The sequence below is a fragment of the Pan troglodytes genome, chromosome 12 (genome assembly GCF_028858775.2).
Source record: "Pan troglodytes isolate AG18354 chromosome 12, NHGRI_mPanTro3-v2.0_pri, whole genome shotgun sequence".
Taxonomy (NCBI): Eukaryota; Metazoa; Chordata; class Mammalia; order Primates; family Hominidae; genus Pan; species Pan troglodytes.
Window position 1 is genome coordinate 37,483,535 of NC_072410.2, and position 23,055 is coordinate 37,506,589.

General features: G+C 48.1%; 1 protein-coding gene and 1 pseudogene across 2 annotated transcripts in view; one reads left to right on the plus strand and one right to left on the minus strand.

The window, feature by feature from the left end:
• TCF7L1 (transcription factor 7 like 1) overlaps positions 1 to 23,055 on the minus strand; it is a 176,538-nt gene that overhangs the window by 45,183 nt on the left and 108,300 nt on the right. The gene's annotated exons all lie outside the window — the stretch shown is intronic.
• LOC107973533 (small nuclear ribonucleoprotein E-like) lies at positions 2,576 to 2,991 on the plus strand (annotated as a pseudogene).

The following is a 23,055-nucleotide window of genomic DNA, read 5'->3' on the forward strand; positions in this document are numbered from 1 at the left end:
AATTAGCCATCACAAAGTGAGACAGGAAATGCCCACACAAGTTTCCTGATGGTTTATTGGACAAATTCAATATCATAACCCATATGCCATAAACATTCCTAACGGCGTTAGCACATTACATGCCTTCTTTCTGGGTTGGGAGAGGGGCTGCAACACATTCCCCCAACTCTCCAATCAAATCCAGGGCTTGGTCTTTATGGAATTTCAAGCATCCAGGCTAGGCTAGTTGGGTTGGGGAGGAGGGTACATTTCAGAGCACAAAGGCTCTAAAAACATTTCTCAAATCCCCTGTCATTTCCTGACTGACCTAGTAGAACACCAATTCTAGGCATAGCCTGTGCATGAAGTTGGTTACAGAACTTAACTTTCACAAGCAGCTGTTTGAGGACCGAGACTGGGTGGTGATCAGGTCTTGTTCAGGCCTGATGATGACCTGAAAATTCCACATCTTTGCCACTTCCTTCCTGAGCCCCCAGTTCCTATCCAGACTCTGAAACCCAATCACTGACCAGGTGACAACTCCATCTCATGTCTGAGGATTTGTGATGCATGCACAGCACCAGACTGGGTAGGTGTGGCCCATTTGAATACTTTTTTGTAAGTCCATTGGCCAAATTCTCATTTGATCCACCTTGATTTTCCATGTTCCATTCTATCCATTCCTGGAGGTCAGGAGTACTCACGTAGTCACTCAGATACACGCTGAATTAAACTCCAAGTCATGGTTCAAATGGGTCATTGATTTCTTCCTCTTCAATTTCCATTTTTCCCTTCAAAGAAGGAAAAATGGGCAGGAAAAATCAGTGCAATTGGCTGGAGACCCACAGTTGGATGGGCCCTGTGCTGAGGCCGTCTCTCCCTTACAAGCTCTTTACAAAACCGTCAAACCCCCCACTGTCAATGCCTCCACTCCCTCCAATCATTCGGCCCACTGCCACCTGCCTTCCACGTCACGGGCCCTGTTTTCGCTAAGGCCACTGCTGTCCTCCTAACTACCAAACCCAATGTCATCTTCCAGGTCTTTTTCCTAAGAGGCCCCTCAGCTTCTGGGGCACCCTTTCGGCTGGTTTTCCACTTACTCCTCCAGCCGCTCCTCAGAACCTTGGCCTATGCCTCGAAAGCTGGTGTTCTCTGGGTAGTCTCCTCCTCCCCCTGCAGGTTGGCACCCACGCGGTGATCACGCTCATCTCTGCAGCTGGCTCCAGCCTTCCTCCTCATCTCCAAGTGCTTCCTTGACACCGTGCTACAGGCAGCTCAATCCCACACAGACTCATCAAAATCCAGCCCTGATCCTGTTTCCTACATCCTATCAACCAAGACTCCTTTGAAAGTGAAAGGGAACACCTTTAACAATTATGATGGATGATGTAAACCAGGACATGCGGTCCCCCTGAGTATTGTACAAACTTTGGGGATCATTCTGGCCTCTTCTCTTTCTCTCACTCTCTACAACTGACAGGGGACCAAGTCTTGTCATTCTAACTTGGACCGTCTCTCCAATTGTTCCCCTTCATCTCTGCTGCTCACTGCCCTGGACCTCTGTAAAGACTCTGAGCTGCCCTCCTGCCTGCAGCCCCTCCCCAGGCCAGCCCACCCTTCCTGTGATTGCATTACTTCCCCCCCCCCACCCTACCCCCAACAAAAGCTCCAGTGGTTCCCGATGCCTGCTCAGTGGGCATTAAAGCCCTGGCCTACCCTTCCCATCTCCAACTGCCTATTCCCAACAACACCCTCCATCCATTTTCTAGCCAGCCAATCATTCCATTCTCTGAGTGTTTCACTATTTATGCCCCCAAGTCTTTTGCCAAAAGGCTGCCATGCTTTTGCCAGTGACTGGACCACCACCCTGGGTATCTTTGGTCATTGGCCCAAGTGAAGGCAAAGGGCTGCTGAGGGACCGCAGCTTTCCCCAGTTGCACGTGGAAAAGGTGCAACTGTCATGATGTAGATGACACTCTCTCCTTCTCCCTCTCTCTCTCTGAGGCCCTTCTTTCTGGAGTTCCATAGCCACTGGCCTGGCCCAAGTTTGGGGTAGGGGTAGGGTATCTGAAGCCACTGCAGTAGCAAGTACCCCGTGTTAGCCTCTAGTTCCCCGCTCTTGGGTGTCATTTCTTCCCGGGTCCATGAGTAGCCTTCCAAAGGGAATCTGCTGGAGAACTTATTGGAGGATGGCATCAGGCTCCAACTCTAGGGACCACAACCCATATGCTTGTTCTCTAATTGCTTTCAGAGTTCCAGAGAGACCCTGTGAGTTCCTGGGTATCCCCCATGTATATGATGGGGAATTCATTCTGCTGGTTTGATCTCTTTTCCTTTGGGCAACATCTTTAAAAAAAGTCTTCCTTGGAGACTTCAAACCTGGATCTTTAACAAGTCCTTGATGAAATGCTTGGAAATGCTCGTGTTTTTACCCTGGACTTGACAGCAGCCTCTACAGACTCCTTTCTCCATATTCTGCTTGGCTTGTCAGAGGCCAGAGGGATCCAAAAGAATTCCTCAGGGGAGGAAGCCCTAAGCCTACATCTTATTCTTTTTAGTTTTTTTTTTTAAGAGACGGTGTCTTGATTCTGGAAGTTGCTCTCAGAGGCAGCGTGCGGGTGTGCTCTTTGTGAAATTCCACCGTGGCGTACCATGGCCAGGGCCAGAAAGTGCAGAAGGTGATGGTGCAGCCCATCAACCTCATCTTCAGATACTTACAAAATAGATCGCAGATTCAGGTGTGGCTCTATGAGCAAGTGAATATGCAGACAGAAGGCTGTATCATTGGTTTTAATGAGTATATGAACCTTGTTATTAGATGATGCGGAAGAGATTCATTCTAAAACAAAGTCAAGAAAACAACTGGGTCGGATCATGCTAAAAGGAGGTATTCCTCTGCTACAAAGTGTCTCCAGCTAGAAATGATCAATGAAGTGAGAAATTGTTGAGAAGGATACAGTTTGTTTTTAGATATCCTTTGTCCAATATGAACATTTATTCATATTGTTTTGATTACCCTTATGTTATTACAAGATGGCAATAAATGCTATGGGATTGTTTGTCTTACAAAAAAAAAAAAGAGAGATGCTGTCTTGCTCTGTTGCCCAGGCTGGAGTGCAGTGGCACGAACATGGCTCACTGTGGCCTCCTGGGCTCATGCGATCCTCCCACCTCAGCCTCTTGAGTAGCTGGGACTACAGGCACACATCACCACACCCAGCTAATTTTTTTTTTTTAACAGATGGGATCTTGCTATGTTGCCCAGGCTGGTCTCAAACTCCTGGCTTCAAGAATCCCACTGCCTCAGCCTCCCAAAGTGCTGGGATTACAGGTGTGAGCCACCAGGCTTGGCTTCTTTTTAGCTTTGACAACATCTACTTCAACTCACCTGATTGCTTAGGCTGGGTTTTGGTTACAGCTAAGGCACAACTTCTTGTCCTTAGCAACCTTTGTCAAGACACATGCTTGCTGGTGGAATCATGTACAGCCCCCACTTCACAAAGTCCTCTTCCAGGCATTGTCCAGGGAGGTATCCTTCATGAGCACACACATGCTTCATAATTACAAACATGAAAATGATCTTCCTTTTAATGCCTGCTTTAAACAGTAGCCACTGGAGGTGGAGAATCCAGAGGTCTGGCCTGTGTAATACGCTTCGATAGACACCATGCCCTTGTGTACAGGCCTATGGGCCTTGTTATTATAGTTAACTTTTATGGTGGGTTTTAGGGGCTGAAAAAATTCTACTAATATTATTGGAAATACATTTTATAGCTTTGGCTATGAAATACCACACACACACACACACACACACACACACACCAGCAATAATTGAGGAAGTAATTGAAAACAAATAACACTTGAGTATATGTGCAAATTCTACACAGGTGACTGCAAACCACAAAGATACTAATGAGAAATGGCAGACAGGTTCTTGGCAGGTAGGATCTCACAGGACGTGTGCAGGGCCTGTCACAGTAGATATGATAACTGAGGGAGAGCAAATTCTCGGTCATTGTAATAAAACCAAATCCCAGAAGAACTTCTTTTATATCCCAGAGTGGAGGACAACTATTTTAGGATGTTGCTGCTTGGACACACCTGTTCTATCAGAAGGGGCTGAGTATGTGATACTGAGTTTTCTCTTTTCCTGTATCTTTTTCCCCTTTGTATCTGTGGTACACAGTACAGCACATTATTCAACGTATGTTCATTAAATGGCCACCGAAACATCTTTCACACGGGTTAACAAATGGCCAGGCCTCACGTACAAGGTCTATTTGTTTGTTTTTTTTTTTGAGATGGGGTCTCACTCTGTCACCGGGGTTGGAGTGCAGTGGCACGATCTTGGCTCACTGCAGCCTTGACCTCCCAGGGCTCAAGTAATCCTACCTCAGTCCCCACTGGGTGGCTGGGACTACATGCACGCACCACCATGCCCTGCTAATTTTTTTTTTTCCTGTATTGTAGAGACAAGGTCTCACTATGTTGCCCAGGCTGGTCTCGAACTCCTGGGCTCAAGCAATCTGCCCGCCTCAACCTCCCAAAATGTTGGGATTACAGTCGTGAGCCACTGCGTCCGGCCACGTACAAGGTCTCTTTAAATGATGAATTGGAAACATCAGTATTTCTTCTTTTGCTTAAATTCCAGTCCTCTGCCAACGTACACTGCCATACCAAGATTAAATAGAGAAGGGCACCCAGAAGCATCTGGTTCGCTGTAAGCACTTGACAGCTATCAGCTATGATCATCATTTCTTCTTGCTGATGTTACTGTAACATTGTGGATGAAGCAGTGTTTGCCTTAATCGATGGGGGTGAGTTTGGAAGGCCTGCCCTCCAGGGATGTCTTAGTTCCAGGTGCTGCAATTTGCAGTCCTGGAAATGGAGAAAGGAGATAAGCCTGCAGTTTAGTGCCAACTGTGAAAGGTCAGTTGAGGGGGGGGGCTGCTGGGGGCCTCTTGGGAGTTCTCAGAGGCCCTCCCCTCACATATGCACAGTATCTGGTGTCCCAGCCACCAAATTCTGGAGACCTCCAGAATGATCGGAAGCTTCTGCAGGGTCCAGCCAGTGCTCAGGAACACTCACGGCCCTCCTTTTTCCTTTCCTCATTCAACATCCCCGCATTTCAAGGCTCTCTACCAGCATTTCTTTGTTCATTGTTCAGAAAAAAATGAATCAAGCCATGACTAGAGGCTTGAATTCAACTTTAAAAAATTGTATGGCTCAAAGGGTGTCTATCCAAGTTTTTCCCAAAAGATTATTCTCCAAGGAAAAAAGAAAACAAAATGGCTAAATCGCAACATTTTTTCAGTCTCCATTATCCCACGGCTCTCTTTACCCCTTGAGACACACAATCTTCAATAGTAAACAGGGCTGAAGTTTGAGGGCAAGGCCTAGAGAAGCTGTTTAATTTCTACCCCGAAGACAAACTCAGATTCTTTCACAATTTTCCCTCAGGCCAGCCCTCTGCTTTATAGGGCCAAACCACTGAAAGAACAAATGAATGCGAACAATTTGCCTCCCAGCAGCGAGCACTAAGATTTCCTACAGATACGAATTCCCAAGCAAACCCTGCCCAAAGATAATACAAATGAAGGTTGGGTTTATCGGGCTTTTTAAAGGGTGGCTGCCTGATCTTCTTTAGGATCTGAATATGTTTACACGGGGACTGGGGGGGCGCTTACTGACAGAGCAGTTTTAGAAAACCAACACAGGCCCCAGAACACTCATCAGTCTGCAGCGGCTCGGCCGCTCATTCCACAAATACTCACTGTGCATCCACCATGCGCAGCCACTGTGTGTGGTGCTGTGGGGGACAGAATGACAATGTGTCTTGGGAGGTGGCCTCAGCTATAGGTAGGGAGGACAGGGCTTCTGTCCCAAATGGTAAATGTCATAGAGTGGGGGTGTCACCGAGTGTGGGGGTATTGCAGAGTTAGGCCAAGAGGTGGGATCTGAGCTAGACCTCGAAGAGTACAGATGGCAATTTCCACAGGGCAAGGCTCTATTCTAGAACCAACGTATTCATATTAATAAATAAGCAAGGGTTTTGAACTGAAAGGACCTACGACACTGTTTTCCTAAAGACGCCTTCGGAGGCGGGCATGGCTACAATTTGTCTTAAGTCTCAGAGGTCAGTGATGGTCACCCACTGGGGAAGGAAGGGCATGCAGACAGCCCCCCCAACCCCAATATCTGCAGGGTTTGGGACAAGAACATAGATGCAAGCCCATACGCTTACACATGTAAAAGTTATAACTCAAGCTGACAAACTGTTAAATACATTCTCTCCTCCTCCCTTGACAAATATGAATGCTATGAAAAGGCCAGGCTTGAATTTAGAATTCCCAGACTCCTGAGTTCTGTACCAGAATGCGGTGGTGGTAAAAGAGCCTGATCTGGCACCCCCACCATTCCCAGTTCCATCTTGTCCTACGAGGTCTTGGGACCACACATGGAAACATCCCAGACATCTCAGCACCCCCATCAAAGCTCAGCCCCAGGCAAACGCGAGCCCCCCATGTCAACCTATAGGTGTGCACTCCAGTGGCTTGATGCACATCCAGGGAAGAGTCAGGCAGGCTCTCAAGCCTCAGGATCCCATTCTTTGGATCCTCAGCTCCGTGGATTCCTGGCCTGGTCAGGAAGGAAGTGGCCAGGGTGGTCAGAGCAGGGCCCTCCAAAGTAGGGTCCAATGCAGGCCCCCCTGCTCAGGTCTAAGGGTACAGTGTGCACAGGCAAGGATTTGGCTCACTGGACTGTGAGGCACACTGTGTCGTGTGGTTTTGATTATGATGATACGGGCTAACCTTTATCCCAGATAATGAATACAACATTAGTCTGGTTTCCACTTAATCCTCATCAGCCCTACTGAGTTTAGTATTGTTGTTATTCCCATTTCACATATGAGGAAACTAAGATTAGAGAGATTTTAATTTATCCAAGGCCACACAGCTAGGGGTTGTGGAGCCAGGATTTGACTGTTATACTGAGTCTCATGGCCTAAAAATACTCAGAGGAAAATCATTTCCTGATCCCGAATCATGGAAAATCAAGAGACGGAAGGAACCACGACATTCATAATGTGGAACCCTCACTACGTGGCGGGAGGGGGCAGGTAGCAGAGGAGAAATCCAGGGTCCTGCTTCCGGGGCAGTCCCCATGCGGGCAGCAGCGTGTCCCACAGAGTTCAGGAGGGCAGCAGCACCTGGTGGGTATGCTGTGCAGTGGGCGTGGCCTCCCCAGGGGATGCAAGGGGAAGCCAGTCAGGGTCAGGCAGGGCCAGAGCAGCCCCGTAGGCATGTGTGGCCAGCAGCTGGCACCACAGCCCTCTGTGAGCTGAGAAGGTGACCTCACTCCAAGTGGGGCCCTTGGAGCTATTTTCTAAAGCTGCTGCCTTTGATGCTTTCTTCAAATCCCGTGAGCAAAGTGGCAAACTTGGGTGGGGAAGCCCCAGAATCTGGCTGCTGTGCAACTTCATTCTGTTTCCAAACAGCGGTGTGGGAGCTCAGCGCCCACTCCACCGGGCAGTACGAGGATGCCCTGGAGCTAAGCTGGGGAACCTGTTCTTCCTCCCTGCAGCTGTGCTGGCCAGCCAAGGCCTTGGTAGGTCAGGAAGGAGGGATTTTTCTTTTTTTAAATTAATTTAAAATATTTAAAACTAAGGTGTAATATGTATATATAAGCAAGTACACAAATCTCGTGTGCGGCTCAATGAATCTTTAAGACAGGATTTTGTTCTGTTGCCCAGGCTGGGGTGCAATGGCTCAATCAGAGCTCACTGTAGCCTCGAACTCCTGGGCTCAAGCAATCTTCCTGATTCAGCCTCTCGAGTAGCTGAGACCACAGGCATGTGCCACTACACCCAGCTAATTCTTAAAACTTTTGTAGAGATGGGGGTCTCACTACGTTGCCCAGGCTCTAGTGAATTTTTAATATGTAATTTTTTTTTTTTTTTAAGACAGAGTCTCACTCTGTCACCCAGGCTGGAGTGCGATGGTGCGATCTCAGCTCAGTGCAAACTCTGCTTCCCAGGTTCAAGTGATTCTCCTGCCTCAGCTTCCCGAGTGGCTGGGATTACAGATGCCCGCCACCACACCCGGCTAATTTTTGTATTTTTATTAGAGATGGTTTCGCCATGTTGGCCAGGCTGGTCTCGAACTCCTGACACCTCAGGTGATCCACCCACCTCGGCCTCCCAAATTACAGGCATGAGCCACCAAACCTGGCCCAATATGTAAATATCAATGTAACCACCAGCCTAGATCAAGATGTAGAATGTTTTAAATTGATTATAAGTTGCAGAAGCAATGCATGAACACACTCTCCTTGTAAAGCATTAAAACATGAGCTGTGAGCCGACCCCTCCCAGTGTCCCGCCTACACACACAAGGCCCCACTGTTATATGTAATTGATTGTGTGTCCGGAAGCAGGGGCTTCCCCCTAGGCATTCCCAGGCCTCTAGGCAGCTGAGCAGCCTGACCCAACAGGTTTAGGGTCTTTCTCCTTGAACATTCTCTTCTGCCCATTCCCTTCCCCCACCCAAATCCTCCAACAGAGAAAGAGCCTGTGGATTCTCCCACCGTGGATAACACAACTGCCTCGCTGAGCTTCCTCCCTCCCCATCCTTACAACTGAAAGCAGTCTGACTCGGACGCTTCTAAGCTGTGGCTACAGAGAACACAAAGAGCAGCCTTCGGCGCGCGGACGCACCATCGATGAACTGGGTTGGGGCGGGGGGGACGCCAACCGGCCCCAAAGCACATCGAAGCCAGAAACTGCCCGAACTAGTTACATTCCAGCAAGATTAGCACAAGGCCGGGCCTGCTCCTGCGCCCACCCCTCCTCCCCTCCTGAGCCATGAATAGGATTTTTAACTATTTCCCTCCCACTTGCTGTCCAGCCTCACACATGGACAATGCTCCCCGCTGTTTGCACATTAACCTCCCATTTGCCAGGCAGCTTCTCAGGGACTGCAGATTAACATCCACCAACTCAGACAATGATCCCCGGGGAGGGGTGCAAGCAGCTCAGACAAAAGCTACAGACACTGAGCCCAGTCAATCACTGCACAGTGACCACTGGCCAACAGTGCAAGGGACTCCTGGACTCCAGACACACAGGAATCACCACAGGCGGCTCATTCCTGGCTCTGGGCACCTGCCCCACATGGGACCAGAGAGGATACTCCCCTAATGCAGGCCTACAGCAACCAGAAGACACCCTCCCCACCCCATCTAATCTGGGACATTCTGGCCTAGGAGGGGCCCGAAAGGATCAGGGACTGAAGGGCTGGGAAGGCAGAGGGCAGCCCTAGGCAGGCCTCACAGACCCAGCCCACCCTGTTTAGGCTTCTCCTTTCTCCCGGCAAAGCGGAGCTCTCAGGGGACAGAACAGGAAGCAGGTGCCTCAGGCCCCTGCCCTGGGGCTCCCTGGGAAAGCTGCCTGGTCTCTCAGCAAGAAGGGCCCCTGACTGAAGCAGCTTGTAGACATGATTCCATACATCAAAGCCATTTTCCTATGCCCTTGTGTGCAGGTGTGCACACAGGCATGAACTTGGAAACACAACAGCATGTAGGGGGGAGGGAATGGGGAAACAGCTGGACTGTGAGGTATGGGAATGGTCCTTCTATGTCCTAGGCCAGCAGCTCAGCCCCTGCATTTGTATTAAAAATCTCCTCCAGGTGATGCTCATGCACCCTGGTCCTGAACCAGAGGCCCTGGAAGTGAACAATCGCATGCATTAGCTGAGGATCCTGTTAAGATGCAGTCTGGGTCAAGAGGTGTGTCGTGGGGCCCAGGATGGTAAGTTTCTAACCAGCTCAAGACACACTCTTGAGGCCATCTCAGTGAGGCCTCAGACTGGGCGCATCATCAGAAGGGCGATCTCTCTGTATGCTGCTTCACCAAGTAGTTGTCTGGCTACAGTTTCCACCCTTCTCGAGAAAGGTCACCACCTCTCAAGACAGCCAGTTGCAGCTGCGGACAGCTCTGTTTGAGTCCTTCCTCATATTAAGACATCCAACAGTGACAATCTGAAGTCTTTCTTCTCTTGACCTGGTAGTTCCAGACCCTCAGAAGACCTTGTGGCTTCCACTCGTGTTTTCCCCACATACCCGTGCCTCCTCATCTAGGCCACTGAGGCTGTTTTTCTGAGTTTCATTCTCTTCTTAGTACTAATGCCAGACAGGGTGGGGGCAGGGGAGCAGATCTCAGTGCAGATTGGTGAGGCTATTTGGGTAGGAGTGAGAATAGAGCCCCCAACGGAAACAGAAACCACAGTTCTAGCCTGGAGCAGTTAACATACAAGAAACTTAAGGACAATTAAAAAGCAACAACCACAATTAACATGGTTTACACAGGCAAAACTCATTAATGTGGATCAGGGTGCTGGAGTTTACCTTTGCTAGGCAAACCCTTTTTACAGACAGTACAGATTAATTGCAAGCAAGACTCCAAGGGGAATATCTAAATGGCTATGAAACAACCTTCAAGCCCCCCAATGCAGGAAAAAGCACCACTGACCTACAAGGGACACACAGAGGACTTCGTCCAGGGAGCCCCCTTGCCAGTCTGGCTTCAATTCCTGGTGAAGTTCAGAAGCAATAAACCTGTGCTCCTTTTGAAAGGTTTTATAATTCAGAAGACCCCCTAATTCACACTAACATCCACCCCAAGTCTGAATTAATTGTGTTACCCAGCAGTTCTGCTAAGGAATCACTTCATCATCACTGCTGCAGGGAAAATTTGAGTGGGGCTGATGGTTTGCAGTGGCAGCAAGTCTACAAATGATTATCCCTAATGAGATGATGCGAGAGCAGCCTCAAATAAGGCACTCCTCCAGCGGCTCCGTGCCCAGCTGGGCTTCCTGCCCTCCCACCCGCTCCAGGCCATGAGCCCTTCATGGGGCTCTCATGGCAAGAGGGGCCTGGATCTTCCAAAGATGAAACCATCCCAAAGACCCAAGGGCTCCCACTCAGTCTCCTGCTGCCACTCCCTGCCCCACTGCAAGGTCACAGATGACAGTGGGGTCTGGCTGAGCTAGGACTGAATCCTGACTGTACCCCTTACCAGTTGTTACCTTGATCTAAAGTTAATCTTTCTGAGCCTCAGCTCCCACATGTTGAAAAAGTATTAGTATAATCCAGTTCCTAAGATTGTGTGGTGGTTTAACTGAGTGAACGCTTAGCATGCACAGGGCCTGGAGTAGGTAAACTCTTACAATGGTAGTAAAAAGGAGGAATATTTCTTTTAAGGACAGGGAGATGGCCCCTCTTTCTTTGAGGCTCCAAAGCTCACTGTTCTTCTGTTGTGACACTAACCTGTCCCTGCCTTGAGATCAGTTCCACTACTTGTGTTGTTGCTCTGGTGGACCAGGAGCAACAGTTCCTATATAAGGTCATGGCCTCACTCATCTTTTACTTACCTACTGCAACGTTCAACCCAATCCTTGCAATTAGTAGGAACCTGATCAATATTTCTGCATTGACTTGCCAGCATGAACCAGCCTACTCAGGACAAAGCATGGAGGTTGTAACCAGATGGGTCAAACAGCCAACAGACCAGACCTCCCTGCACCCGCGAGCAGGTTTCTGTCCTTACAAACAACAGCAGTTGCGTTTAGGTAAAACGACAATTACCCTTCTGACCGGCTGTCAAACTATTCATGAAAATGGCCACCAACATCCTATTTTTTAAATCAAACACTAAGCCATATGTCTGCTACACAATGAAAAATCCCAAACCTATGTGGTTTAATAGGCTTTCCAACATTTCTTCAGAAGCCTAGATCCCTAATGTTTACATTTAAGGTGACACTGGCTCACGGTCTGTTGTTCCATAGTCTTATTGCACTGTCTACACATCCTACCTCATTTTTACAGAAATGGGTCATTAGGTCAGGGACCACCTTCTTCCATGTCATGACATGCTTTGGTTGGGAGTGGCGAGGGTCTAATTTTAGGCTGTCTGAGAAAGGGCTTAAAATTTCCTAAAGTAAGCAATAGAGATCAAGTTTTTAGGTTTTCTGAGGTTTTAAAACCAGAAAGCCGTTCTGTTTCCTTGAGCTGCCATCCATTCAACCCTAGAAGTTGCAGCCTGCCGTTCTGGGCTCAGAGAAGGGAGGACTAATGCTCAGAACAGTTTCCCTGGGGAGCTGGATACTAGGTGCTGAGGTTGGGCTCCCTGGCAGGAACAGGCCTCAGGGAGCTTGTGGTAGGGGCTGCTTGGAAACCACACACTTACTCTGATGACACTGTTTGTGTGCAAGCATTTCTAGACTGTTCTTTGGAAATGGGCTGTAGAAAACATTCATTCCTTCAAAACACACCGCTCTTTTGTGGTCTTTTATTTCCCCCTTCTTGGCTTTGCTACTCTCCTGGGAGTCAGGGACTCCCCAAACTCCCAGGGAAGGGATCTCTTTTGGAGAGGCCATGCAGAGGGGTCACACCGAGGCTTGGGTCAGGGTAGTAGAGTGATAGCAAATGCTCATGTGGAATTGTCTGCCTGAACGGGTGGCTATAAATTATCACAGGGTATAACTGCCCGAGACCACGTAGGTGAATTATCTAAAAGTCCTGCGAATGCTCAGGGGTGGGTACCTACAGCTGCCATGAATATGGCTTCAAAATAAGTTTCCTTAGATGAAAACAACTGAGAGGCCAGAGGCATCAGCTAGCCTGTGGGGAGGATGTGGGAGGACCACCCATGGCCTCAGTTTCCCTGGGTGCACCACTCACTTCCCTCAGAGTCCTTTCTGTGATACCTGCCTCCCCCAGCCCTCTTGTCACTGTACCACCCAATGCACACACAGCAGCAGAGAAGCATCTGGAGTGTGAGTGTGTGTGTGTGTTTTGAGAGAGGATCTTACTCTGTTGCCCAGGCTGGAGTGCAGTGGCGCAATCACAGCTCACTGAAGTCTCGACCTCCTGGGTTCAAGTGATCCTCCCACCTCAGCCTCCCAAGTGGCTAGGATTACAGGTACGTGCCACCACGCCTGGCTAATTTTTTGTATCGTTTGTAGTGATGGGGTTTTGCTGTGTTGCCCAGGCTGGTCTCAAACTCCTGAGACTCAAGTGATCTGCCTGCCTCCGCCTCCCAAAGTACTGGAATTACAGGCATGAGCCACTACACCTAGCCTAGAGTGTCTCTGAATTGCAACCTGAACTTGAATGGGAAACTGTCAGCTAGCTTAAGGGGCAAGCAGTAGGTAGCTTCTTGTCACATTTTCTCAATCAGATGCCAGTCACAGGGAACTATCAAAAAGCGGCGATTTACAAGAGTGACCTGAATAGACGCTCTGGTCTGGTCTCTCTCCTTCAGCTCTTATATTCAGCTGGTCCCTTCTGTCCTGAAGAGGTAAACAGCCTCAAGCGGGGCCCAGAGACTTGGGTTCTAACTCGACCCCAATTAGCAGTGTGATGACTTTAGGCAGGTCCTTTCCCCTTGCTGATCACAGCTGCTAGAAAAAGCCTTTATGGAAACAAACATGTATTAGACCCCTACTGTTTACACTATATACTGTACACAATAAAGGCAAAGGCTTTTTATTTCTTCCTCACAAGCTTCTCTGTGTGCATAGAAATGAGTGCTGATTATCATTTAGACATAATAATATCCGGATATGGGTCATTAAGCAGGGCAGTGACCTACCCACTTGGTCCACTGACCTATTCTTGGTTATTGCAAAACATTATTCGGACAGCAAGATAAATTGGTTAATTTTTCTTTCCACTCCTAAATTGTTAAATTAGTTACAGCAAAAAACAAAATTCAAGTAAACAAACCACACAAACCTCCTAAATACAAAGTAGGGCCCTGATCCTGCCATCTGTTTAACTCCTAAATATAGGCTGGTTTATCTCTCTCCCACCTTCTAGTGGCCTCAGGCCATGTTCTCAGGCCTCTAACTCTTAGCTGCTATTTAGAATCCAGCTGTTAATGACTTCTTTAACACCTTTTTGCTGCTCAGTCTGAACACTAAGCATTCTCCGAGACTACAGTTTCTCCTTTGCCTTTCTTTAGTGGCTCTGAAAGGTCTCTCAAAGGTTATCTGTCCTCAAGATGTGCCTAATTCTGTGCATTCAGGGCTTTCTTTGCAGGGGACGGCACAACTTGGGAGCTTTTAACATACACGAAACACAAAATAGTTTAATACAAAGCTAGCCAGGCTTATTAAAAATCTCATTTTTCGGCTGGGCATAGTGGATCACGCCTGTAATCCTACCACTTTGGGAGTCTGAGGTGGGTGATCATTTGAGGCCAGGAGTTCGAGACCAGCCTGGCCAACATGGCGAAACCCTGTCTCTACTAAAAATACAAAAATTAGCCGGGCGTGGTGGCCGGCGCCTGTAATCCCAGCTACTCAGGAGGCTGAGGCACGAGAATTGCTTGAACCCGGGAGGTGGAGGTTGCAGTGAGCCAAGATAGCACCACTGCACTCCAGCCTGGGCGACAGAGCGAGACTCTGTCTCAAAAAAAAAAAAAAAAAAAAAAAAATCTCACTTTTGAGCTAGTCTGTGTTTAATATTTAATATATTACCGGGTGCTGTTTTAAAAGGCCCAGTTACCAATTCCTGTGTGTGGCAAGGTGAGAAGGCCAGGGGTGATAGGTGCCTTATGGCTTTGGTCTATTGCAGATGCCTTCCAGTAGTGGACCAGAGCAGCTGGCACTGGTGTACTGGCATCTCCTTCAAACTCAGTGTTCAGTGATGTCATGTTGGTAGCTTGAAATCAGCCACAGGGAGAGTATTTACATCATGGAAATTGGCAAACACTAATCAGAGCACAATCCTCCCCACCAGGAGCTGACTGCTAAATACTTACCAGTACATCACTGCTTATAACCCATTTCCCCACTTCTCTTTCTATCATTAATTTAAAGGACTCATTTATTGGGCACACAGTCCACTGCATTAGACACAAATGCTACAGAAAAACAACAATAACAAATGTTACCTTTCTCTGTCCCTATGTCTTTGTCTATGTCTTTACACTGCAAACTCACTTAATCCTCAGAACAACATAGTGGGATAAAGAAATAATGTTATCACCTTTTCACAGATGAGGAAACTGAGGCACAGAATGGCAAAACCTTGCTCATGGCTGCAACTGATGATGCTTCCAGACCCAGAACTGAGGGCTTTTCCCCACCCCACAGAGCCCATGGGTTTTCTACTCTCCCAGGAAAAGGCCTGGATGGAGGCCCAGTGTGCAAAAACTCAGGGATATGTTCCACCAGAACTAAGACTCAAGAGCAAATGAGTTTTATGGAGGCTTTGTACCAGGAAGGGTTCTTAAGGGAGACAGTTGTGCAGGCTGTGAGGAAGGTTCCGCAGACCCCCAGAAAAGCAGGTGAGTGGCAACTGGGGTCACCTTGAGAAGAGGGGTTTTGGAGTACAACAGGCCCCTTGGCCTGGTACACTTTGTCAAGGCAGAAAAATGCCTTCCACTTCTGGAGGGAAAAAAAGGAAAGAGGCACAGGATGCAATTAGGAAAGAACAAATATACCCTCAGATTCTCACAGCTGAACAACTAGGGAAAACCCAGCCTGTAAACAATCAAAAACTGGTGTCGCCAGAGCAAATACCCAGGTCTCTGCTCACCCATGCAAGGGTAACTGCACGAGAATCGGGGCCCATACCAGCACAGGCCAGCGAGGGACCACTTTTTCCTTAGCAGTAGCGGCAGCGGCAGCAGCTGGTTCTCCTGCTGGGTTCAGTTGGAAATTCCAAAGGGAACTACTTTCTGCATTCAGCACACAAAGAGAAAAACTGCAACTAGTGAAAAATAAAAACTAAAATTTCAAATGCTACTTTGTAGAATGCAAACAGTCATAGTCTGCCAACAGACATTAGACTAGGTATTTCCTTATGATACTTACGAGAGACAGAAAACCAAGTTCACTCCCCCTTTCCCTACTTCCTCCTGTTTTTTTTTCCCTCCCCAAGGGAATGAGTCAAGTCAGTCAACAAGTATTTATGGAGCACCCACAGGATTGCAGAGTCTGGGAGGAGGCACGGGTTGCTGGAAGAAGCCCAGGATAGCTCTCATTTGAGACAGTTAAAGGAAATGTCAATCCTCAGGCCAGGTCTAAACAGGGCAGTAAAGAACTGACTGCCACCTGGGTGGGTTTATTCTGGACCAATCACTCACTCCTGGCTGAGCTGCCTCTGTTATTGGCAAGGTTATCCACCAAAGTGGGTGGATCAGCTATGTTCATGTACATTTTTGGAAAACTACAAGCACAACGCTAGCAATCTTGATGGTTTAGGGGGTGGGAGTTGGTGGTTGGCTGAGATACTCTTCTTCCTCCCTCCCAAAAGGCCCCACAACGATAAAAATTAAACAAATGTTGTCAGGTGTTCACCATTTCTCCTCTGCAAATGTAAGTGTGTATAAGTGGGACGGGAAGGCTAGCAAAACCCAGGGCCCGTGGAAACAGCCTCCTGGGGGCCTGTCCGCTCTAGTTTGGAGACTGGGTTGTATTTATTTGGCTGCAGATCCTGCTACTCCAAGTGTGTTCCCTGGACCAGTACCATCAGCACTATGTGGAATTGTGTTAGAAATGCAGAGTTCCAGGCCCCACGACAGCCCTGCTGAAGCAGAATCTGCGTTTACACAATCTCTTCAGATGGTTCCCATGCATGGGTGAGTTGAAGAAGCACCAGTCCCAATAACCAAGCAAGTGTTTGTTATTAAACCCCAGAGAGCCCCCAAAGTCACATTTGGGGAACATCTGCCTTTCATATTGCAGGGGGGCAGTTAGCTTCCTAGATTTCCTGTTCACAGAAAGCAAATACCAGTAAAGCCTAAAGATTTATAAATCTATTATGACTCCTGGTTTAAAAGTAGGTACCTGGAAGGACCCAGGTCAGGTGCACATTATTCAATCACCATAGGGAGATATATTCTTGGAGCTAACAGAACTGAACACTACCGGCCACAAGGAGTCTTTTCACATCTACATTACACTCAACTAACTGCATGCTGGCCTAGATTCGCTTCTGTTTTAAATATCCAAGCTATGTTTGAATAACCTGTATGGTTACAATTAGGATCACTGCATCTGGGAAAGTCACCGCAAACCCCCACACATAAATACGGTGATTTTAATAACAAATAACACATTTGGAGGCTGGTATATAAGTATGCAGGCAGAGGAAGCCACTGAAGATGTTAATTTGCATGTTCACAAAGAAATGGAATCCAGCTGCAACGTTAATGCTTAATTCTACAGAGCCATAGGACACCCGCGCAACCTTACCATGGGCATGCTCTAAATTTAAAGCCGATTTTCAAACCCTCACAATTTTGGCAAAAACCTCAATTCAACTGCTTAAGGAGACTGGATTTTCTGTGAATCCCAAAATAGTGCTAGCAGAAAAAAGTCCATTTGTTTAAGTTTTGCAAGTTAAAGACAAGTATCTGAATTGATTTGATGCAAAGGTTCTCAAAACATTCACCTTGGGGCAGGAAAAACAAAAGGTCTCATTGGAAGAGATTCCTTCTTATAAGCGATTGGAATTTACGGACTAGGGTCTAACTTAGCTGTTGCTTTCTGGCCTCCTACACTTGTATTTACTGTTTAAAGTAAAATGTGAAAATTAGATCAGTCTTTAAGAAGATAAACCTTCTGAAATAGGATGCATATGAGTGAATGTGTTTGTGTAAGAGGGAGAGGTTAATAATAGCGGTCATGGTGATATTAATAACAATAAAAGGTAGTGTGCTAATTTGGATATTGTATCCTGGTAAGCTGTGTTCACTTCACCAGTTTCTCTAAGAAAATGGAGTCTGTTGAACTGCTCACTAGCATGGTGTACTTGCTCAAGCACCTGCAAAAAGACAGAGGGGGCTTCTTGTAGGGATGCAAACCCAGTGGGGCAAACAAACAGAGCCTGGTAATAGCACAATCAATCAACTGTTTCAGTTATGAAGGAAAGAGCTGCTAAAACCTCCCACTCCAGTGGAATGTACCTCACTGAAAGCTCTTGGCACTCACTCTTTACAGAGAATGGTGGGTAGCCAGGACCTATGGTGACATCAGGCACAGAGCAATTCTCCTGTCCTACAAGTGGACAAGAGGGAAGGAGGGTGGTGGCCAAAACCATCATGGGGGTACATGTATCAGATAATGACTAGACTGCATGATTTCATGAGATAAGAAAAAAATATCTTGAGAGAAATGCTTGAGAGTCCTTAGGATTGCAATTCTGCTGAGCACTTGGCTCATCTGTTATTAATAAATGCTGGTGGCAATATCCGTGAGTACACTTGTCAGAGGGGCTACTTCCTCCCCCACTGAGCAATGGCCAGATGGAGAAGTCAGGAGACCTGCGTGGAGAGCCTCGCCTTGCCAGGGGCAAATCCATCACCTCAATAAGCCTCAACTCACTGTCTATTAAATAGGAGTGATTATACCAGCTGCACTTAATTCTTAGAACTATTTTGAGGATGAAATGAGATAATGGATGTGAGTCGTTAAGTATGTCAATCTGGGAATATGTGGGTGGAGCTGTGTGGGAGGTGAGCTCCCTTCTGCTCTGTCATGAAAGGCATGTGACACTCTAAATAGTACTTCCCTCTCCCAGGCCCCCAAATAAGCTTGCCTGTCAATTTTGACACATTTAGAATTCATTAATTAAATCCATTTTGATCTAATTGAGTTTTCCTTTGAGGGCAGTTAAAGATTCCACTAAGCCTGTGAAGCTTATGAGTAATTGCAAGTGGAAACTACACCCAACTGTGTTGAGATGTCCATCCTCGATTTTTTCCCAATGCATGATTTCACTTGCCTGGATGGCACTGTTACATCTGGAGATCAGAACCAAGCCAACCACCACCACTAGCAGAAGCAATAAATAACACCATTGCATTGAGTCAGCACTGTGGACAGTCCTGTCCTAAACCACACTCATGGGGGACACCTGACTGCCATTCACTTGGAGATCTTTCTGGGCAAAGGAGAGCTGGTCAGTCACCGGGTGACCAAAACCGGCACTGCACTGCCCAAGAAGGACATGGCCATCCTTTAACTGTTTCCATCTGACAAACTGCTGTTGGTATATGGGCAACTGTTGGTCTGTTTTTTTTTTTTTTTTTAATTAATTTTTTTTTGAGATGGAGTCTCGCTCTGTTGCCCAGGCTGGAATGCAGTGGCGCGATCTCGGCTCACTGCCAGCTCCTCCTCCCAGGTTCATGCCATTCTCCTGCCTCAGCCTCCCGAGTAGCTGGGACTACAGGCGCCTGCCACCACGCCCGGCTCATTTTTTGTATTTTTTTTAGTAGAGACGGGGTTTCACCGTGTTAGCCAGGATGGTCTCGATCTCCTGACCTCGTGATCTGCCCGCCTCGGCCTCCCAAAGTGCTGGGATTACAGATGTGAGCCACCGTGCCTGGCCTGGTCTGTTTTAAAGAGGCCCCTGGCTCTGACCTTGTAGCTCAAAGATGAGCCACGTGGTTCCAGGTCCCCATCTGGGAATTCTGGTTGCACTGTGCCAGTGGGAAGCCTTGTCAGCCAACCTACCCCATCTTAGAGGGAAGAGGGACTGGTGACTGATGCCCAGTGAAGAGGCTTGCCTTCGGCCCTCCATCCGAGAAGGGAACCCCCTATGGCCCACTATCCTAAGCAAGTGCTGAGCCATAGTCAGCTTCACCCCATTCTCTATGGGAGCCTGACACCAAACCATTGATCACACCAATCTTCTCAGATAAGGGAGTCCAGCTCAGGTTCCAAGTCTGGAGACTTTTTCCTGAGTCTCCTAGGGGGCCAGACATGCCTGGGATTTTGAAGAGCCTCCTCTCCCTGGTATCTGTCTTGATACCAGATTCTATTCTGGAATATGTCCTGCTACTGGGCAGAGTGCCAAGTCTATATTTTGAGGACAGCAAAGACCTGCATTTGCTAAACCTAATGGTTGTTTCTCAGCCCTCATCTCACTCGACCTTCAGCAGCACCCCCTCTTCCTTCGTGCACTCCCCTCCTTGGCTGCAGGAATGCGGCGCCCACCAGGTCTCCTCCTACCTCTCTGGCTGCTCCTTCTCAGTCTCCTTTGCCAGTTCTTGCTCTTCTCTCCAGTGTGCAAAAGCTGTAGTGCCCACGGCTCAGCCCTTGACCTCTTTTTTTCTCAGCTTCAGTCTCAGGGATCTCCTCCAGTCTCATGGCTTGAAGTACCATCAACATGCTGATGACTAAAGTCTCTGTCTCTAATCTAGACCTCATCCCTGACTTCTAGACCCAATTACCCCACCTATCACTCTCCCCACTGGATGTCCAAAAAGTATCTCCAATACAACATGTCCCAAACAGAGCTCCTAATTATTTCCTCCCAAACCTGCCCCTCCCACAGTCTTCTCCATTTCTGTCAATGACACTTTCTTCTTTCCCACTGCCCAGGAGACATTCCTAACTCTTCTTCCTCTTGCTCCCCACATTTGTTCCATCAGCAAATCCTGTCACTCCTCCTTCAAAATGGGGCCAGAATCTGAGAACTTTCCCCATTTCTACTGCCACCATCCAGGCCCCACTGGCCCAACAACTTGTCTCTGATTTTCTACCCTTGACCCCTTCGGTCTATGATTATATCATGGCAGCCATGGCGCTACGTTAAAACAAAGGTTGGATCACGTCACCTTTCTGCTCAAGACCCCTCTCTACTCCCCATCTCAGTCAAAAGGCTTCATCATGGGCTGCATGCCGCTGTGACCAGCCCCCTGTCCCCTTTCTGACTGTGCCTCCTTCAGTGCTGCCCCCCGGCCTTGCCCACTCTGCTCCAGCCACTCTGTTCTGCCCGCTCCTGGAACCTACCAAGTGCCATCCCCTTTGCACCTGCTGTTCCCCTCTGCCTGGCATGCTCTTCCCCCATGTATGTGTCTATAGAGTTTGTCACCTCCCTGTGAGGCCTTCAATAAATATTGAATAAATGAATGAACAAGCAGACTGAAGGCTTTACCCTGAACCCTCCCTGGCAGGCCGGGATCCCACAGTTTGCCTGTTCGTTCTTTCCCTGTGGCTGGATCCTGAACTCTGCCCACCACATCTCCCACCCCCAGGGGGTGCTGTTCACAACGTGGTCCGTGGCTAGCAGGGCAGCTCCCAAAGTCAACTCTGCAGGGACCCGTGTGAAGTCACAATATGAATATCCAGCCCTTTCTAGGGTGCCTGGCACGTAGTGGATGGCTCAGTGTATATCTCCTGAACGAAGTTTCACCTCTTACCCTGAGCCAGAATCCTGCCCACTCAGAACCCAAGACCCATGCCTGGGGCTGCCTCTGGCCAGGAAGCTTTCTCTCCTCAGCCCATCCCCAGCCTTCTCCTCCTGGCCCAGCTCCCCCTTCCCTTGCTGAGTTTCTAGCACCTCTTACGCTGTTCACCCCCAGACAATTCCGAAAACACTGGATCCCCTGTGAATGGTGTGGAAATGCAACTACCCCATGTGGAGTCGCTGGGCATGTTCCCCTTCCCTTCCCCTCGAACCCTGCACAGAGGGGGCCATTATGTCACACAAGGCCATTTCACGAGTAAGGCACAAAACGGCCCTTTTGGAACTCAAAACAAAGCTTAAGAGCCGCACCTGAGTTACTGAAGCTTCCACTCAGCCTCACCCATTCCTAGCAATAAGCTGCAGCAGCCGGATCTGCTCCCACCTCTGGGTGATGGCTGGGAACACCAGGCTGTTACCTTTCATCAAAAACACAAAGGGACAGCAAGGGGCCTCAGGCATGTAATGGTGCTGAGGAGTAGCCATAACATGTTATTACAGAATTAGTTCTTTCGAAACTGCGTGCCAACTGATTATTAATAAACTGCAAAAATGAGTTAAGGGTGGAATAATTGGGGCTGAGTGCATACCAATTCTGCACATGTTAACCAAGACATATGAGGTTCAACTACAAGCCAATTGAACAGTTACTTATTGTTAACTACTATGTGCCAAGATGTCGGTGCGTCGAGATCTTTAAGACTTGCCGGAGGCCCCACTGCCAGAGGTGTGTAATCTAAATGGGGAAAGGAAAGGAAAACATGCCCTTTCATTCAATAGTTTTTAAAACAGTACAGTGTACTAGGAAAGGCTGAGGTAAAACATCTGCTTCAATAGGGAGGCAGAGAAAAGGGGATATAGAGGCCCTGGGGAGATTTCTTGAAGGAGACAGAAAACTGGAGATCTGCAAAGAGAAGAAACAGGAGGAAGCAACACGTCCCATGTGGAAGGGGAGAAAGTGGGTGCTGTGAGCAGGAGTGACAAAGTCTTCAGGAAGACTGAGCCTGGGGACAAGGCTGACCTCAACATTTGCCTTCTATACAGGGTGTGCACAAACCTCAATGCCAAGCCCCATTCAAGGAAAAGGAGGAAGGCTGCAGATGGACCTCACTGACTCTCCCTACAGCAGAATTGGGCACAGCCGGGTGCAGCGTCTAGGTCAGGAGAGGTGGTGTTTGCATTCATGCTGTCATAACGGCTGTGGTCAGGCTTGGATGAGGACGTCAAGCTGACAAAACCTCAAGGTGATGGAGGACCATTCCTTCCATTATTTGAGCCATCCCAGAAAGAAGGGAGGTAATTCTTAAGCGCGACATGTTCACAAATGGAAAAGTGTGGATTTGGCCTGGATGTTGGCATTTTACTTGGGCCGGGGCTTTATGTGACGTGGGTTCTATGTTGGCAGCCCAGAGGCAGCCAAGTGACCCGGGGAAGCCAGCAACCATAGGGTTTCCAGCCTCATGGTATCAATGGAAGAATTATGAGATCACAAATGTCAGAGCCCCTGGGGCCTTGTAGGTAAATGCTTGGTTTGATTTTAAGTGATCCAGATAATAGAAGAAGTTCTCACTGGCTTCTTTAAGATGGTCCCTTAGACTTACAGATGTTTTTAGGTTCTCATGATTCAAAAATCTATTCTTGCCCCCCCCCCGCACCACCGCCCCCACCCCCCAAAAAAAGCAAGCAAGCAAAGAGAAACCTGAAAGGAATATTTACCAAAAAGCAAACTATTCCTGGACTAACGGAGTTATCCAGGTCCTAAGGAAATACAAATAGAGTCCAACAGACAGTTTAGTTAAAATACTAAAAATA